We start from the raw sequence: 17,257 nt of genomic DNA, 5'->3' as shown, positions 1-17,257 counted from the left end.
ATGCATAAAAACGTTTTTAGGTTATAAAGGAAAAAAAAGATACCTAACTTTGTTTTCTTGCTAAATAATTCATGCTACTTGACAAATGGTTGGTTCCACATGTTTCTTAATCATTTAAGGTTGCTAAGGAGCAGATTTTTATTGGTATATACCAATAGTAAATACATCTAGAAGCTGCGTATGATACGGGTACATATACTCTAGGTATACGTATAGAAATCTTTGAGGAAACGGAACGAGGATTCAAATATAGCTATCTTTTGTAAATATACTTATATTGTTTTATGTATGTAAGCCCTTTAAAAGTGATAAAATACATATCTATACGATGCATGTATAAGTAATATAGGTTATAAGTATTTACGTCGAAAAACATTACGTATAGTTATCGTTTTGAAAACTTAAGTTAGTAGTTTTAAAATATACTTATAACTTATTGTTATTAATACAATATGAGATATTAAAACATTCTTATATCATGTTAAATATGTATATATACATATATATACACAAACGTATAATTATCATATGTTATATAGTTCGTGATATCATCGGTCAAACTAGACGGTCAAACGTTGTGTAAACTCTTTTCGGAAATATAAATCTCGACAATTTGGATTGCTTATCATGTTGGTAAGGTTTAATTTATGTAAATATTAATCTTATAAGTATAGAACGATCGAAAAAGTGCGGGTCGTTACATTACCTCCCCGTTAAATAAATTTCGTCCCGAAATTTTAAAATTGTACCTATTTTGCGTCATTGAGAAACAAGTGTGGATACTTTTGTTTCATCTGATCCTCTCGTTCCCAAGTAAACTCAGGACCTCTTCGAGCATTCCAACGAACCTTAACGATCGGTATGTTGCTCTGCTTGAGCTGTTTAACTTCACGGTCCATGATTTCGATTGGTTCTTCGATGAATTGTAGTTTCTCATCGACATGGATTTCTTCAAGAGGAATGGTGAGATCTTCCTTTGCAAGACACTTCTTAAGGTTCGAGACGTGAAAGGTATTATGTACTCCGGCGAGTTGTTGCGGTAACTCGAGTCGATAAGCTACCGGTCCAATGCGTTCAATAATCTTGAACGGGCCTACGTACCTTGGGTTCAGTTTACCCCTTTTGCCGAAACGTATTACACCTTTCCATGGTGACACTTTTAACATAACCATGTCACCGATCTGAAACTCTAATGGTTTCCTTCGAACATCGGCGTAGCTCTTTTGGCGACTACGGGCTGTTTTCAATCTCTCCTTGATTTGTACAATCTTCTCAGTCGTTTCGTGTATGATCTCGGGACCCGTTAATTGTCGATCTCCTACTTCATTCCAACAGATAGGAGATCTACACTTCCTTCCATACAATGCTTCGAATGGCGCAGCTCCAATGCTCGCATGATAACTATTATTATACGAGAATTCTGCTAACGGTAGATATTTATCCCATCCGTTTCCAAAATCGATCACACATGCCCTGAGCATGTCTTCAAGAGTCTGAATTGTTCTTTCACTCTGCCCGTCGGTTTGCGGATGATATGCGGTACTCATATCCAAACGAGTTCCTAGTGCCTCCTGTAGTGATTGCCAGAACTTTGAGGTAAATCTACTATCACGATCAGATATAATGGAAATAGGTATTCCATGCCTTGAAACTATTTCCTTTATATATAATCGTAATAATTTCTCCATTCTATCCGTTTCCTTTATAGGCAAGAAATGTGCAGATTTGGTAAGACGATCAACAATTACCCAAATAGTGTCGTATCCCCAGGCAGTCTTTGGTAACTTCGTGATGAAATCCATGGTAATACCGTCCCATTTCCATTCTGGGATTTCTGGTTGTTGAAGTAATCCTGACGGCTTTTGGTGTTCTGCTTTGACTTTGGAACAAGTTAAACACTCCCCAACATATGTTGCAACGTCTGTCTTTAAATTAGGCCACCAATAATGCGTCTTAAGATCTTGATACATCTTTCCAACTCCAGGATGTATCGAGTATCTTGTCTTATGTGCCTCATTCAATATCAACTTCCTTAATCCACCCAACTTCGGTACCCAAATACGGTTTGCAAAATATCGAATTCCGTCTTCCCGTATAACGAGTTGCTTCTCATACTTCTTCATTATTTCATTTCTTATGTTTTCTTTAGTAAGTGCTTCTCGTTGAACTTCTTTGATTTGTGAGTTGAGATTCATGCGAATTTTTATGTTCATCGCTCGTACTCGAATTGGTTCTCGTTCCTTTCTGCTTAGAGCATCGGCCACCACGTTCGCCTTCCCGGGATGATAACGAATTTCACAATCATAGTCGTTTATCAGCTCGACCCACCTACGTTGCCTCATGTTCAGCTGTTTTTGATCGAAAATATGTTGAAGGCTTTTATGATCAGTAAACACAGTGCATTTAACCCCATACAAGTAGTGTCTCCATATCTTCAATGCAAACACGACTGCTCCCAGTTCTAGATCATGCGTCGTATAATTCCGCTCGTGAATCTTTAATTGTCGGGATGCGTATGCAATAACTTTCTTCCGTTGCATAAGAATGCAACCAAAACCTTGTCGCGAAGCGTCACAATATATTTCAAAATCATCGTTCCCTTCTGGTAACGATAAAATAGGCGCCGTAGTCAACTTCTTTTTCAGTAATTGAAATGCACTCTCCTGCTCAGAAGTCCATTCATATTTCTTCCCTTTTTGCGTTAACGCTGTCAACGGCTTAGCTATTCGGGAAAAATCTTGAATAAACCTTCTATAATAACCGGCTAAACCCAAAAATTGGCGTATCTGCATTGGTGTCTTAGGAGTCTCCCATTTTTCAATGGCTTCAATTTTTGCTGGATCAACCTAAATTCCTTTGCTACTAACAACGTGGCCAAGAAATTGCACTTCTTTCAACCAGAAAGCACATTTAGAAAATTTAGCATATAGCTGTTCTTTTCTCAACAACTCTAATATCAACCTTAAATGCTGCTCATGCTCTTGCTCACTCTTGGAATAGATAAGAATATCATCAATGAAAACGATAACAAACTTATCTAAATATGGACTACAAACTCGATTCATGAGGTCCATGAATGCAGCTGGCGCATTCGTCAATCCAAACGGCATGACCAAAAATTCGTAATGACCGTAGCGTGTCCGAAAAGCAGTTTTCGGTATATCTTCTTCTTTGACACGTAATTGATGATAGCCCGATCTTAGGTCGATTTTCGAATAAACACATGATCCCTGGAGTTGATCAAATAAGTCGTCAATTCTCGGTAGTGGATACCGATTTTTGATAGTTAACTTATTTAATTCACGATAATCTATACACATCCTAAAAGATCCATCTTTCTTTTTAACAAATAGAATCGGAGCTCCCCACGGTGAAGTACTTGGTCGTATGAATCCATGATCCAGTAATTCTTTTAACTGACTCTGAAGTTCTTTTAACTCGGACGGTGCAAGTCTATATGGAGCACGAGCCACTGGTGCGGCTCCTGGTACTAAATCTATTTGAAATTCTACAGATCTAAATGGAGGTAATCCCGGCAACTCTTCCGGAAAAACTTCAGGAAAATCTCTTGCCACAGGCACGTCGTTGATGCACTTCTCTTTTTCTTTCTTTTCGACTTTATTAACATGTGCTAAGATAGCATAGCACCCTTTCTTCAAGCACTTTTGAGCTTTCAAATAACTAATGAGTTTTAGCTTTGAGTTACCCTTCTCTCCATAAATCATCACCGGCATTCTATCCTTACAAGGAATGCGAATTGCCTTCTTGGCACACACAACTTCAGCTCCTACTTTGGACATCCAGTCCATGCCGATTATTACATCAAAACTTCCTAATTCTACGGGTATCAAATCAATCTTAAATGTTTCTCCGGCTAAATTTATTTTACAATCACGGCAAATTTTATCGGCTTTAATTAGTTTACCATTAGCTAACTCAATCATGTACTTAGCATCTAGAGGTAATGATGAACAATTCAATTTAGCGTGAAAGTCTCTACACACGTAACTTCTATCAGCACCAGTATCAAATATAATAGATGCGGATAAGTTATTAATGGTAAACGTACCCATAACAAGCTCCGGGTCTTCACATGCCTCTCTAGCATTAATAACAAATGCTCTCCCACGTGCAGGTCCGATATTCTTCTCTGGATTCGGGCACTGGCTCTTATAGTGACCTTGTTTTCCACACCCAAAACAAGTAATGGTAGCCAAAGCAGTTCTATTTGCATTGGTGGCAGGAGTCTTGGTACCATTTGTATTTGTAACGAGAGCCCTACAATCTTCAGCAAGATGACCCTTTCGATTACATTTGTTGCATACCACATTACAGTAACCAGAGTGATGTTTGTGGCATCGGTTGCATAAAGGATTTTGTCCTTTATAACCAAAGCTTAAACCACTACCCGCACCTTGCGTGTTTTCTTGTTTCTTAAAAGATTGTTGTTGGTTACCTCGATCATAATTTCCATTCCACTTTCTTTTGTTACCTGATACCTTCACATCAGTATTGGATACTTTCTTATCCATGATGACCTGATCCATTAGCTCGTTTGCCATGGTTATAGCTTCATGAATTGTCTTAGGTTTCGATGCTGTAACATTTGCCTTGACCTTTTTGGGCAAACCATCTTTGTACATTTCAATCTTCCGTTCTTCGGTTGGAACCAATTCAGGACATAGCAAAACTAATTCCATGAATCGCTGATTGTAGTTGGTGATTTCAGTACCAATAACCTTCAGACTTCGTAACTCATCTTCCAACTTCCTAACCTCGTTCCTTGGACAATATTCGTTGATTAACATTGTTTTGAATTCTTCCCACGGAGTATCATAAGCTACATCTCCTCCTACAGCCTTCACATAATTTTTCCACCACGTGAGTGCACTATCTTGTAAAGTGCACGATGCATACTTGGTCATGTCCTTTTCAACACAACCACTGATTTTAAACACAGTCTCCATCTTTTCTATCCACCGGGTTAAACCGATCGGTCCTTCTGTTCCACTGAATGATGAGGGCTTGCAAGCTTGAAAAGTTTTGTAAGTGCACCCCACACGAGGATTTGGGTTAACTGCAGCACCTCTTGCAGCCTCGACCCATAACATTCTGTCGTTCACTCGCTGATTGATGAGTTCCTGGATTTCTTGTTCCGTCATTCGGTTCAATCGCGCCATATTCTTCTATAAGAATGAAAAGAAAATAATTATTCACATGGAATATTATAGATGTAGTGTATATTTACAGTACATTATAGCTTATTAATAATATGAACCAGGTATTATTATAAAAGCCTTTTCTTCTTATTAGCGTTTTATAATTATATCTAGGGTAGTACCTACCCGTTAATGTCCATACTTAATAGCTTAGTACAGAATCAATTACTACCATCTAAATAATACTTAACCATGGAAAATTATTGCATTTCACACTTCACTATTTTACATATGCTTATCTTACATCGAACATTAAACAAACCACACTAATAATATTATACAAAACATTATATGATCCCATGGCTTAATACGGCAGCGCATCGTTTGGTCTATTTTCTAGGACGTTTAGGTTCAAAGAATCGCTTAACGATTGATGTTAAAGCTAAGGGGTATAAAATACTATTAAATTTTATTAGAAAACACTATTAAATACGATACAATTTTACACAAGATATTTATTTATTTATAGAATGGATATACTTAAACCTTGCTACAACACTTATAGGCAGTGTACCTAATCGTACAGTAGTGTAGTTTTTAGTAAGTCCGGTTCGTTCCACAGGGAAATCTTTAAACAAAGCTCAACGCTATATTAGTTTACTTTTATAAAAATACAAATATATATATAGGTAATATTATTATTATAAAGGGGGGTTTTTACCGTTTAATGACCGGTTTGTCGATTTTAAGACTTTAGTCGCAGTTAAAACCTAATGTAAAATATAAAATAAATACAAGACTTAAATTAAAGCGTAAAGTAAATAACGATAATGAAATTGCGAATAATAAAAATGCGATAAAATAAAATTGCGATAATTAAAAAGTACGATAATTAAAAGTGCGATTAAATAACAAATAATAAAAGTGCGATAATTAGAAGTGCAATTAAATATAAAATAAAGGAAATTAAATATGAAATAAAAGAATTATGCTTATTTAAACTTCCGTAATCATGATGTTTGACGTGTTGATTTTAGTTTTATGCCCATGGGTTAATTGTCCTTTGTCCTGGATTATTCAATATGTCCGTCTGGTTTTTGTCCATAACAGTCCATCAGTCATAAATATAAATTGCAAGTGTCCTTGTCAAATTATTATTATACCCGAAGTTAAATATTCCAACTAATTGGGGATTCGAATTGTAACAAGGTTTTAATACTTTGTTTAATGAATACACCAGGTTATCGACTGCGTGTAAACCAAGGTTTTACTACTTTGTTAACAATTACACCAATTACCCTTGAATGTAATTTCACCCCTGTTTTAATTATTCTAGTGGCTATTAATCCATTCCCGTGTCCGGTTAAATGAACGATTATTCGTACATATAAATACCCCGCCCATCGTGTCCGATCGAGTGTATATGGTAATTTATAGGGACGCCCAATTGTAAATCTTTATATTAACATTAACAAACTTTCATTTAGTTAAACAAATATAAAGCCCATTAATAGCCCATAGTCTAATTTCCACAAGTGTCGTTCTTTTGTCCAAACCCCAATTATGGTACAAAGCCCAATTACCCAATTTTAGTAATTAGCCCAACATCATGATTACTTCGTTTTAAATAAGCATAATAATAACTTAGCTACGAGACATTAATGTAAAAAGGTTGAACATAACTTACAATGATTAAAAATAGCGTAGCGTTACACGGACAGAATTTCGACTTACACCCTTACAACATTCGCTAACATACCCTTATTATTAGGATTTAAAATTAAAATTAAAATTAAAATATAAATTATATATATATATATATTACGTATATATTGAGAGAGAGATGAAATAAGATATGAAATTTGATCAGAATTCGGTTTGCTTTATAGCCAAAAGTGAAATTTGGGGCTCCGCGACTCGCGGCAAAAACCCCTTCAATCTCCGCGAGTCGCGGAGATAGTATTTACAGCTCAGTCCTTGGAGTTTTCTCTGCCGACGGTTTTTTATATATAAATATAATATATATATAATTAATATAATTAATTATATATTATATTATATTTATATACATAGTTAACTTGTAATTTTTAGTCCGTTGCGTCGAGCGTTAAGAGTTGACTCTGGTCCCGGTTCCGGATTTTCGAACGTCCTTGCGTACAATTTTATATTTTGTACTTTGTGTTTTGAATCTTGTACTTTTGTAATTTCGAGACGTTTCTTATCAACAATTGGAACCTTTTTGATTGTCTTTTGTACTTTTGAGCTTTTTGGTCGTTTGCGTCTTCAATTCGTCGAATCTGTCTTTTGTCTTCACCTTTTATTATTTAAACGAATATCACTTGTAAATAGAACAATTGCAACTAAAAGCTTGTCTTTCTTGAGGAATAATGCTATGAAATATATGTTCGTTTTTAGCATTATCAAATATTCCCACACTTGAGCGTTGCTTGTCCTCAAGCAATATCGTCTTGAAATACTAGAATCACTTCTTTATTCTTCACACTTTGTACATCAGTGATTTCTATACGGCGGTATAAACAATGGTAGTAACGATATGGTTTACAGTCCCACATGACTATAAAAATTTAGATCCATTAAGGAAATTGGATCTTTATGAAAATATTTGATCTTTTGGAATCTAGTTTTTACCCTCGATAAGTTTTCCGGAATAACCCTTTACCGGTGTTTGCAAAATATTTTTGTGGGTTTGGTGGGTTTCAGATTTGAAAATTTTAGCTCAAAACCTGCGGTTTTGTGTCACCCACTTGCTAACCTTGTATTTGGAAGGCAACACGTCCAGTTTACTTGTTCCGTATATTACCTTTCGGCAAACTACCGTCCGGTTGTAAAGGAAAGCGTTGAACAAGCAACTGTTAAGGCAATGTCTCCTGACATGCTTTTAATTATGGTTTATAACGTGTCGGATGCAATTACTATCCTTGGTAGGAGCAATAGTAAAGCTCACCCTTATAATTTTTCGGTCTGGCACAAGGTCCTGTCTTTGACCATGCTATGCAACCACCGTTCTTACGGTTGACACCCGATTTAGTTCAGGTGACCTAATGAATTCCAGGTGAATTCCTAGGATTTTACGTTCAATGGTAATGAACGCATTGAAAATAGGGTTTTCAGAAAACAAATCGGTTTGTAATTTTTGATCAAAATATTTTCTCGTTCAAGCTCGAGTTTAGATATCATTGAATTCCATGAGTTTGAATTCTCAATCTTTAAGGTCAATCTCTAGGATTGAGTAATATCAGTCTTAAAAGCTGATTTTTAATCTTTAAGGAGATTATCCTTTCTGGGGATCTGATTCATTAGTCTTATCCAGCTAATTTGCATGGTGCCCCCCATTGTACGAGATAAATCCTTCTCATGGTTAGGATAAATCTGACCACTTGGCGACCCTGTTTAATGCTGAGGTCCGTGGATTTCCTGCTGATTTTAGTGATGACTTTTCTAGATTTTTCGTCAACCTACAGCTGGTCTGGACGACAACTTCATGACCTAAATCAAGAAGCGCGTTTCTTTTTAGGAAGACTTTACTTCCTTTTAATGATGGAATTGATTCATCGTGTAGATTCATCTCTTCTTTTCTTTCATTGGGTAAAACAGTTTAGTTTAGTCCAAAGCAAAAGTATTTTCAGTTATTTGTTACAGATATATGTGACATATGTTTAAGATAACTTGGTAAATTTTCCCACACTTGGCTTTTATTTTCCTTTTTATCGTCCTCTATTCCATTTTAAATGAATTTTAACATTTTAGTTTGTTTCTCAATTTATGTCCTTTCCGAGGTAACAATAATTTCGGTGTTAAAACCTAGTTTTATCGTTCATAAATATGTATAAACATGATTTGAATTCATTTAATTGAAAATTTTTACTAGAATTGGGTAGTCAGTATATAAGACTAGGGCTGTTCTTTTTTATCAGAGAGCACTAGATTCTAATACAACTACTGCTTTACTAGTATTTTTAATGGTAACCAAATGTATAAAGTAAAAAATTTTAAAATTCGAAAGAATTTAACCCCTTCCCACACTTAAGATCTTGCAATGCCCTCATTTGCAAGAAATCAGTAACAATTTAAATTATTGAGGGTGATTTGTGTGAAAATGATTAAATTTTTACCAAAGTTTCCAAATATATTGGCGTTTGTTTGCTGAATGATAAATGGTGCACATCATTTGTTCATTCCGTCTTGTTGTTATTTCACATATATTTTGCATCTTGTCGTCAAAATTACTTGCTTTTGCTGAACTTAATGCCAGTCTTTGAAAATGCGTTGTTTTACCCTGTTGTGTACATAAGATAAACTGCAAACATATATACATATTTTTGAAGTTTGGTATATTACCCCACATTCAAAAATTATTAAAATCTAAGAATAAAAGTTAGACAATTATAAAAATGATTACAATATTAACAAAAGTATTAAACATATCAATAATTACAAATTACAAAATAAAAAAAATAATAAGTAAACTAAGGATGATATTGGTACCAATAGGGGTTCCACGCATAACCATAAGTGCTATAGAATGCTTCGGCAGGGTCATACGTAGGATATGGTGGCTGCATCTCTATCGACCAAGGAGGGAAGACGGGTTTCGGTGTAGGAATATAGTTTCTACCTATATGTTGGCAATGCGCTATGATCTGGTTCTGATGAACTTGCCAATCTTCAAATGCTCTCTGTCTAGCATTTTCGTATTCCTGAGAAGCTATAAACCTATGCATTTCTTGCATCTCATTCCCCCCTCCTACATTACCTTGTTCCTGGTTTCTCTCCACCTGTGGATGTCTACCATGGTATCGTACTGCGGCGTTATTTCGCCGCTTCAAAACTTTCGCACCATGGTATACATTTAAACCTATAGTGTCGCGGGGTTCTGGTTCTTCTACTAATAATCCCCCCCGACTTATATCCACACCGAGATATTCACCAATCAAAGTAATAAAAATACCACCTCCTATTATGCTATGTGGACGCATCCCCCGAACCATAGCTGATAAATAATAACCCACACAATATGGTATACTTACAGCACTCTGTGGGTCTCGAATACACATATGGTAAAACAAATCTTGTTCATTTACCTTTTCTTTGTTTTTACCCCTTTGTGTAATCGAATTAGCTAAAAACCTATGTATTACTCTTAATTCGGCTCTATCTATATCCAAATAAGAGTAGTTTCTCCCTTTGAAACGGTGATGGCTTGTCATTTGACTCCACACACCGTGTGTATCAAAATTCTCATCTATCTTTCTACCGTTTAGTATCAATCCTCTACAATCGACAGATGCTAACTCCTCAGGCGTATATATACGTAAAGCCTGAGCCATGTCCAGTAAAGACATGTGGCGCATCGAACCGCCTAACAAAAATCTAATAAAAGAACGATCGGTTAAACTAGCTACCCGATCATTCAACTCTATACTACATAACAACTCTTCACACCATACTTTATATACAGGTCGGCGTATGGTGAATAAACATATCCAGTCATTAAAAGAAGAATTACCATACCTCTGTACAAGTAATTCCCTAATTGGCCCGGCCAATTCTACAGCTTCTAAGGGTCCCCATTCTATGACCCTCGGTACCTCAACAACCTTAGAGTGAAGAGTATGCAAACCCCGTTGATATTTTGGATAATCTATCCAAAGTCTGTCAAATCTCAGGTTCGGGTGCAACTCTTCCAAATGCATATCGGAAAAGGTCATGACTGGATGAGGTACATCCTGCTTGTAGTAGTTATCTACCTCCTGTTGTTCCAAATTCTCGGCAGGAGCATTGCGGGCTTGGGATGAAGATTCACCCCTTTTATTCTGCAAAACACATCAAACACAAATTTTGTACATCCAAATATGCATTAGTGTCAGCAAAATCATCAATCAAAATAATTACAATGACATTATCAATTTATATCAAACTTAAGCTTATTTTCACATTTTTATCAAATCTACACTTTTTCAAATAAGCATATACGAAAATTTTCGCCAAGTTCATAAGCATTCAACTCAAATAACATGTCAAAATAATCATTACTAGCAATTAAACAAGTCTCAAATGGCATTATCTTTCAAAAATCAAGTTCATGAATTTTAGACTTGAAAAAGTCCACTTTAATTCTCAAAATCATGTTTAGGCTCAAAGTTTTGATCATTTAACTACCTAGACATGTTACACTACTCAATTTAGCAACAATTCATGACAAAAATCGGCCATAACCTGTTTATATCAAAAAGCCCCAAATTGCTCAAGAACACAAACCCTAGATTATTCAAAATTTGAAGTTTAAGGCTTCTAATCATGTTAAACAGCATCAATATAGGTTATACAAGCATAATACATAAACAATTTAAGTCTAATTACACTAAAAAGCATCAAAATCAAATTGGGAAAAAATAGCTCAAGAACACTAAAATTCGAATTAAATGGTGTTTAGGTGTAGAAATTTACCGTTTTTCTTGAGAAATTCTTAGATAGCATCCTTCTTAACATGATTTTAGCAAAAAAATTGGTGATTAACGGTTAAAAATTGGGATTTTTGGGGGTGATTTTCGGGTTTTTTCGGGTCTGTTTTCGCAGTATTTTTGCTGTGTTTTGTGTGGGAGAGTGAACTGATCGTGCAGCTCTTATTTTTTTTTCTGTAATCCGGTCTCTCCGCGAGTCGCGGGGATTTACCCTCCAAACTCCGCGACTCGCGGAGTTTGGTATTTTTTTTTTTTTTTTTTTTTATATAATCTTTAACTTATTAAAACAATTTAGTAATTAATTTTAAAATTTTGTTTCCCTTGTTATTTAGGACGAGGTCGTTTCGGATCGATGTCCTAGTCCGTCCTTCGACAAAATTTTAAAATTTGTCTTTTTGTAGCGATTGTTTTAAAAGCTAAGATTTTTGGGTTTTTTCAATGTTTTTGGCATACTTTAAATCAATAAGATTAAAAATAATGATAATAAAAGTTCTCGTCCCTCCCTCGGGTAAAGCAATTTCGGTTCAAAGACCTAGTCTTCAACTTACGATGAATTTTAAAAATCATATTCTTAACTTAATGAGATAAAGTAAATTTTTGTTTTTAAATTCACACAACATAAATATAAAATTCAAAATTATTATTAAAAATTCACACCAAACTCAAAATTTAAAATGCATAAAATTAAAAATTCATATTTTAAAAATTATAAATTCACACCAACTTAATAAATTCATATCAAACTTATATTAATTTTTCAAATATTTATAATTTTAAATATATTGTTTTTACAAAGTTTACAATATTAATTTAAGATTTAAATATTAATTTTTTAAAATATGGTAAAAATAAAATTAAAAATCTTTTTGTCTTTTTATCCCACTTTAATCAATCAAATATTATCAAAAATATGCGCCCCTCTTTTCGGTAAAGTAATTTTGGTTCGAAGACCTAATTTAACTCATGACGAATTTTTGAAATATTTTGGGTTGATTGTTTAAAGATATTTATACCTTAAAAATAAACGTTAAATTTCGCAGTGATGTAATAAATTTTTGAATGATATCAATAATTTCGGTCGCCAAACCTAATTTTATTCAATACCAATTTTAATACTTTTTAGCGAACAAATTAGCGTTTATTATTAAAAGGTTAAAAATAAAAATAAAAATAAAAACTGTACAGACATACCTGTGAAATAGATTTCTTAGTTATATGATCTATTCCATTCATAAGATAGTCGGTTTAATTGGTTTTCCATGGCTCCAAAGGCGTAACCTCGAGCATTCAGTGTCTTTTCTTCTAAACATATGAACGGTCCGTCTCTGCATAAAGTAACAAATTCGGTATTTGAATAGGTTTGATTATTTGAACATTTACCTCCATGTGACCATTTTCCGCATTTGTGACATCGTTCTAAGTGTCGTGCTCTTCTTTTCGCTGCGGATTTTGATTTTCCTTTACCAAATTGTAACTTATTATCTTCGCATCTGGATTCTTTTCTAACTCCGTCCATTCTTTCTCTGATTACTGATACTAATTCACTCGGTAGTATGTCATTATTACGTTTAGTGATCAAAGCGTGTAGCATTAGACCATGGTTTAGTTCACAGGCAGTCTTCATTTCGTAAAAACCTAAAAAAAATAAAAATTCAGAATGGGGGGAGAAGACTAGTTCTTTAGGGTCTGCTAGGGAAAGACCATACGTGTTCCATTTTCGAGAACTACACGAAAACAGACAATCTAACTCTAACAGAAATACATATTATCCTTTAAAGACTTGATTCTCCCCACACTTAGTTAGCTGTGGTGTCGAAATTGTGATTAACTTCGTTGTCGACTTCCATCGGACCATGTATGTAATGTTTAACTCTGTGACCATTAACTTTAAATTCAATCCCATTTGAATTTATCAATTCTATCGTTCCGTATGGGAAAACTCTTTTGACTATGAATGGTCCAGACCATCTTGATTTCAATTTTCCAGGAAATAGCTTGAATCGTGAATTGAAAAGAAGAACTCTGTCTCCTTCTTTAAATTCTTTTGAACTTCTGATTCTTTTATCATGCCATTTCTTCGCTCTTTCTTTATAGATTAACGAATTTTCGTATGCTTCATGTCTTAATTCTTCTAATTCGTTTAGTTGACTTAATCGTAGACGTCCGGCTTCATGTAAATCAAGATTACATGTCTTCAAAGCCCAAAATGCTTTGTGTTCAATTTCTACTGGAAGGTGACATGCTTTTCCATAAACAAGTCTAAAAGGTGTGGTTCCAATTGGAGTTTTGTAGGCTGTTCTAAAAGCCCAGAGTGCATCCTCCAATTTAATGGACCATTCCTTCGGATTTGATCCTACGGTTTTCTCTAGAATACGTTTTAAAGCTCGGTTGGTATTTTCAACTTGTCCACTTGTTTGTGGATGATATGCGGTGGAGATTTTATGAGTTACTCCATATCTTTTAAGAACTTTCTCAAGTTGATTATTACAGAAATGAGTACCCCGATCACTTATTAAAGCTTTCGGTGTTCCAAACCTTGCAAAAAGACGTTTTAAAAAGTTGACTACAACTCGTGCATCGTTAGTTGGGAGAGCTTGTGCTTCCGCCCATTTAGATACATAATCAATGGCTACGAGTATATATAGATTATTATGAGATTTTGGAAATGGACCCATAAATTCAATACCCCAAATGTCAAATACTTCACATACTTGGATGACATTTTGTGGCATTTCATCACGTTGACTTATTTTTCCGGCCCTTTGACATGCATCACAGGATTTGCAAAGAAGGTGTGCGTCTTTGTAAATTGTAGGCCAATAGAATCCAGCTTCATAAACTTTTCTTGCTGTTAGTTGAGGCCCATAATGCCCTCCTGTTGGTCCTGTGTGACAATGGTTTAAAATTTTACTAGCTTCATCTCCAAATACACATCGGCGTATTATTCCATCGGGACAACTTTTAAACAAATGTGGATCTTCCCAGAAATAGTGTTTTATGTCACTGAAGAATTTCTTTCGTCTTTGGTACGATAATCCTTTTTCAAGGAATCCACAAACTAAGTAGTTTGCATAGTCTGCAAACCATGGGATTTCTTTATAATCTATCTTCAATAGATATTCATCAGGAAAGTTGTCTTGTATGGCCGATTCATTCAGAACTTCTAATTCGGGATTTTCAAGACGAGAAAGATGATCAACGGCGAGATTTTCTGCTCCTCTTTTATCTCGGATTTCAATATCAAACTCTTGTAAGAGTAAGATCCAACGGATTAATCTTGGTTTAGCATCTTGTTTTGAAAATAGGTATCTAAGAGCAGAATGGTCGGTATAGACCACCGTTTTTGCTAGAACGAGATATGATCGAAATTTGTCAAAAGCAAAGACAATAGCAAGGAGTTCTTTTTCAGTAGTTGTATAGTTCGTTTGTACTCCTTGTAACGTCTTACTAGCATAGTATATAGGTTGAAATCGTTTTTCAATCCTTTGTCCTAAAACGGCTCCCATTGCAAAATCACTTGCATCGCACATTAGTTCAAATGGTAGATTCCAATTTGGTGTTATCATGATTGGTGCATTAGTGAGTTTTTCTTTAAGAATATTAAAAGATTTGATACATTCATCTGAAAAGATGAATGGCGCATCCTTTTCTAGGAGTTTATTCATAGGAGTGGCAATTTTAGAAAAATCTTTTATGAAACGTCGGTAAAAACCGGCATGCCCTAGAAAACTCCTAACTCCTCTAACATTGGTGGGATGTGGAAGTTTAGCAATTACATCTACTTTAGCTCTATCCACTTCAATTCCTTCTTTTGAAATTTTATGTCCAAGAACGATGCCTTCTTTAACCATGAAATGGCATTTCTCCCAATTAAGTACTAGATTTGATTTTTCGCATCTAATTAGCATTCGTTCCAGATTAACTAGACATGATTTAAATGTATCACCGAAGACTGAAAAGTCATCCATGAAAACTTCCATGCATTCTTCTATCATGTCATGAAAAATCGCCATCATACACCTTTGAAAGGTTGCAGGGGCGTTACAAAGTCCAAATGGCATGCGTTTGTAAGCAAAAGTACCATAAGGGCACGTGAATGTGGTTTTCTCTTGATCTTCGGGTGCTATTGGAATTTGAAAATATCCGGAAAATCCATCTAGAAAACAATAGTAACTATTTTCGGCTAATCTTTCCAACATTTGATCTATGAAAGGTAAGGGAAAGTGATCTTTTCTGGTGGCGTCATTTAATTTTCTATAATCAATACATACACGCCATCCTGTTACAGTCCTAGTAGGAATAAGCTCATTTTTCTTATTTATAATGACAGTCATGCCACCCTTCTTAGGTACGCATTGAACTGGGCTTACCCATGGACTATCAGAAATTGGATATATCAAACCTGCATCTAGCAGTTTAATAATCTCTTTCTTAACTACATCTTGCATATTAGGATTTAGTCTTCGTTGGCGTTGCACATACGTTTTATGACCTTCTTCCATAAGGATTTTATGTGTGCAATACGAAGGACTTATTCCTTTAATATCATGAATCTTCCATGCAATGGCTGGTTTATGAGCTTTCAACACAGAAATGAGTTGTGATTTTTCATTTTCAGTAAGAGAAGACGATATTATTACAGGTAATTCAGATTCACCATGTAAATAAGCGTATTCCAAATGGTTTGGAAGTGGCTTTAACTCTAATTTCGGAGGTTCTTCTATCGATGATTTATATCGATATCTGTCTTCTTCTTTTAGCATTTGAATTTCTTCTGTTGTTGGTTCATATCCATTAGCTATAAGTGTAGCTAACATTTCAGCTTCATCAATTGGTTCATTACCTTCTCCTAAAGAACATTCTCCTGTTCCTTGTAATTCTGGAAATTCTTCTAATAATTCTGCATGTGCATCTATATTTTGAATATAATAACATGTATCATCTGCAGATTGTGGTTGTTGCATTGCTCTATCAACTGAAAAGGTAACACTCTCATCCTCTATACTTAGGGTCAGTTTCTTACCGAACACGTCTATCATTGCTTTAGCCGTGTTTAAGAATGGTCTTCCTAATATGAGAGGAACTTGAGAATCTTCTTCCATGTCCAAAACAACAAAATCTACTGGAAATACTAAAGTACCAACTTTAACTAGCATGTTCTCCATTATCCCTCTAGGATATTTTATTGATCTATCGGCTAGTTGTATGCTTATTCTGGTTGGTTTCAATTCTCCAAGGTCTAGTTTAGCGTATAGTGAATACGGCATTAGATTTATACTAGCACCTAAGTCTGCCAATGCTTCTATTGAACTAAGACTACCCAGAAAACATGGAATTGTGAAACTTCCTGGATCAGATAGTTTTTCTGGTATCTTATTCAACAGCACTGCTGAACAATTAGCATTCATAGTAACAGCCGAGAGTTCTTCCATTTTCTTTCTATTCGTGATTAGATCTTTCAAGAATTTAGCATATCTTGGCATTCCTGAAATCACATCAATGAAAGGAAGATTTACATTTATCTATTTAAACATATCCAAGAATTTGGATTGCTCGGCTTCAAGTTTTTCTTTCTTCATTTTACTCGGGTAAGGAAGTGGTGGTTGGTATGGTTTA

The sequence above is a fragment of the Rutidosis leptorrhynchoides genome, chromosome 2 (assembly GCF_046630445.1).
Source record: "Rutidosis leptorrhynchoides isolate AG116_Rl617_1_P2 chromosome 2, CSIRO_AGI_Rlap_v1, whole genome shotgun sequence".
NCBI lineage: Eukaryota > Viridiplantae > Streptophyta > Magnoliopsida > Asterales > Asteraceae > Rutidosis > Rutidosis leptorrhynchoides.
Note: the sequence above shows the minus strand (reverse complement) of the source record.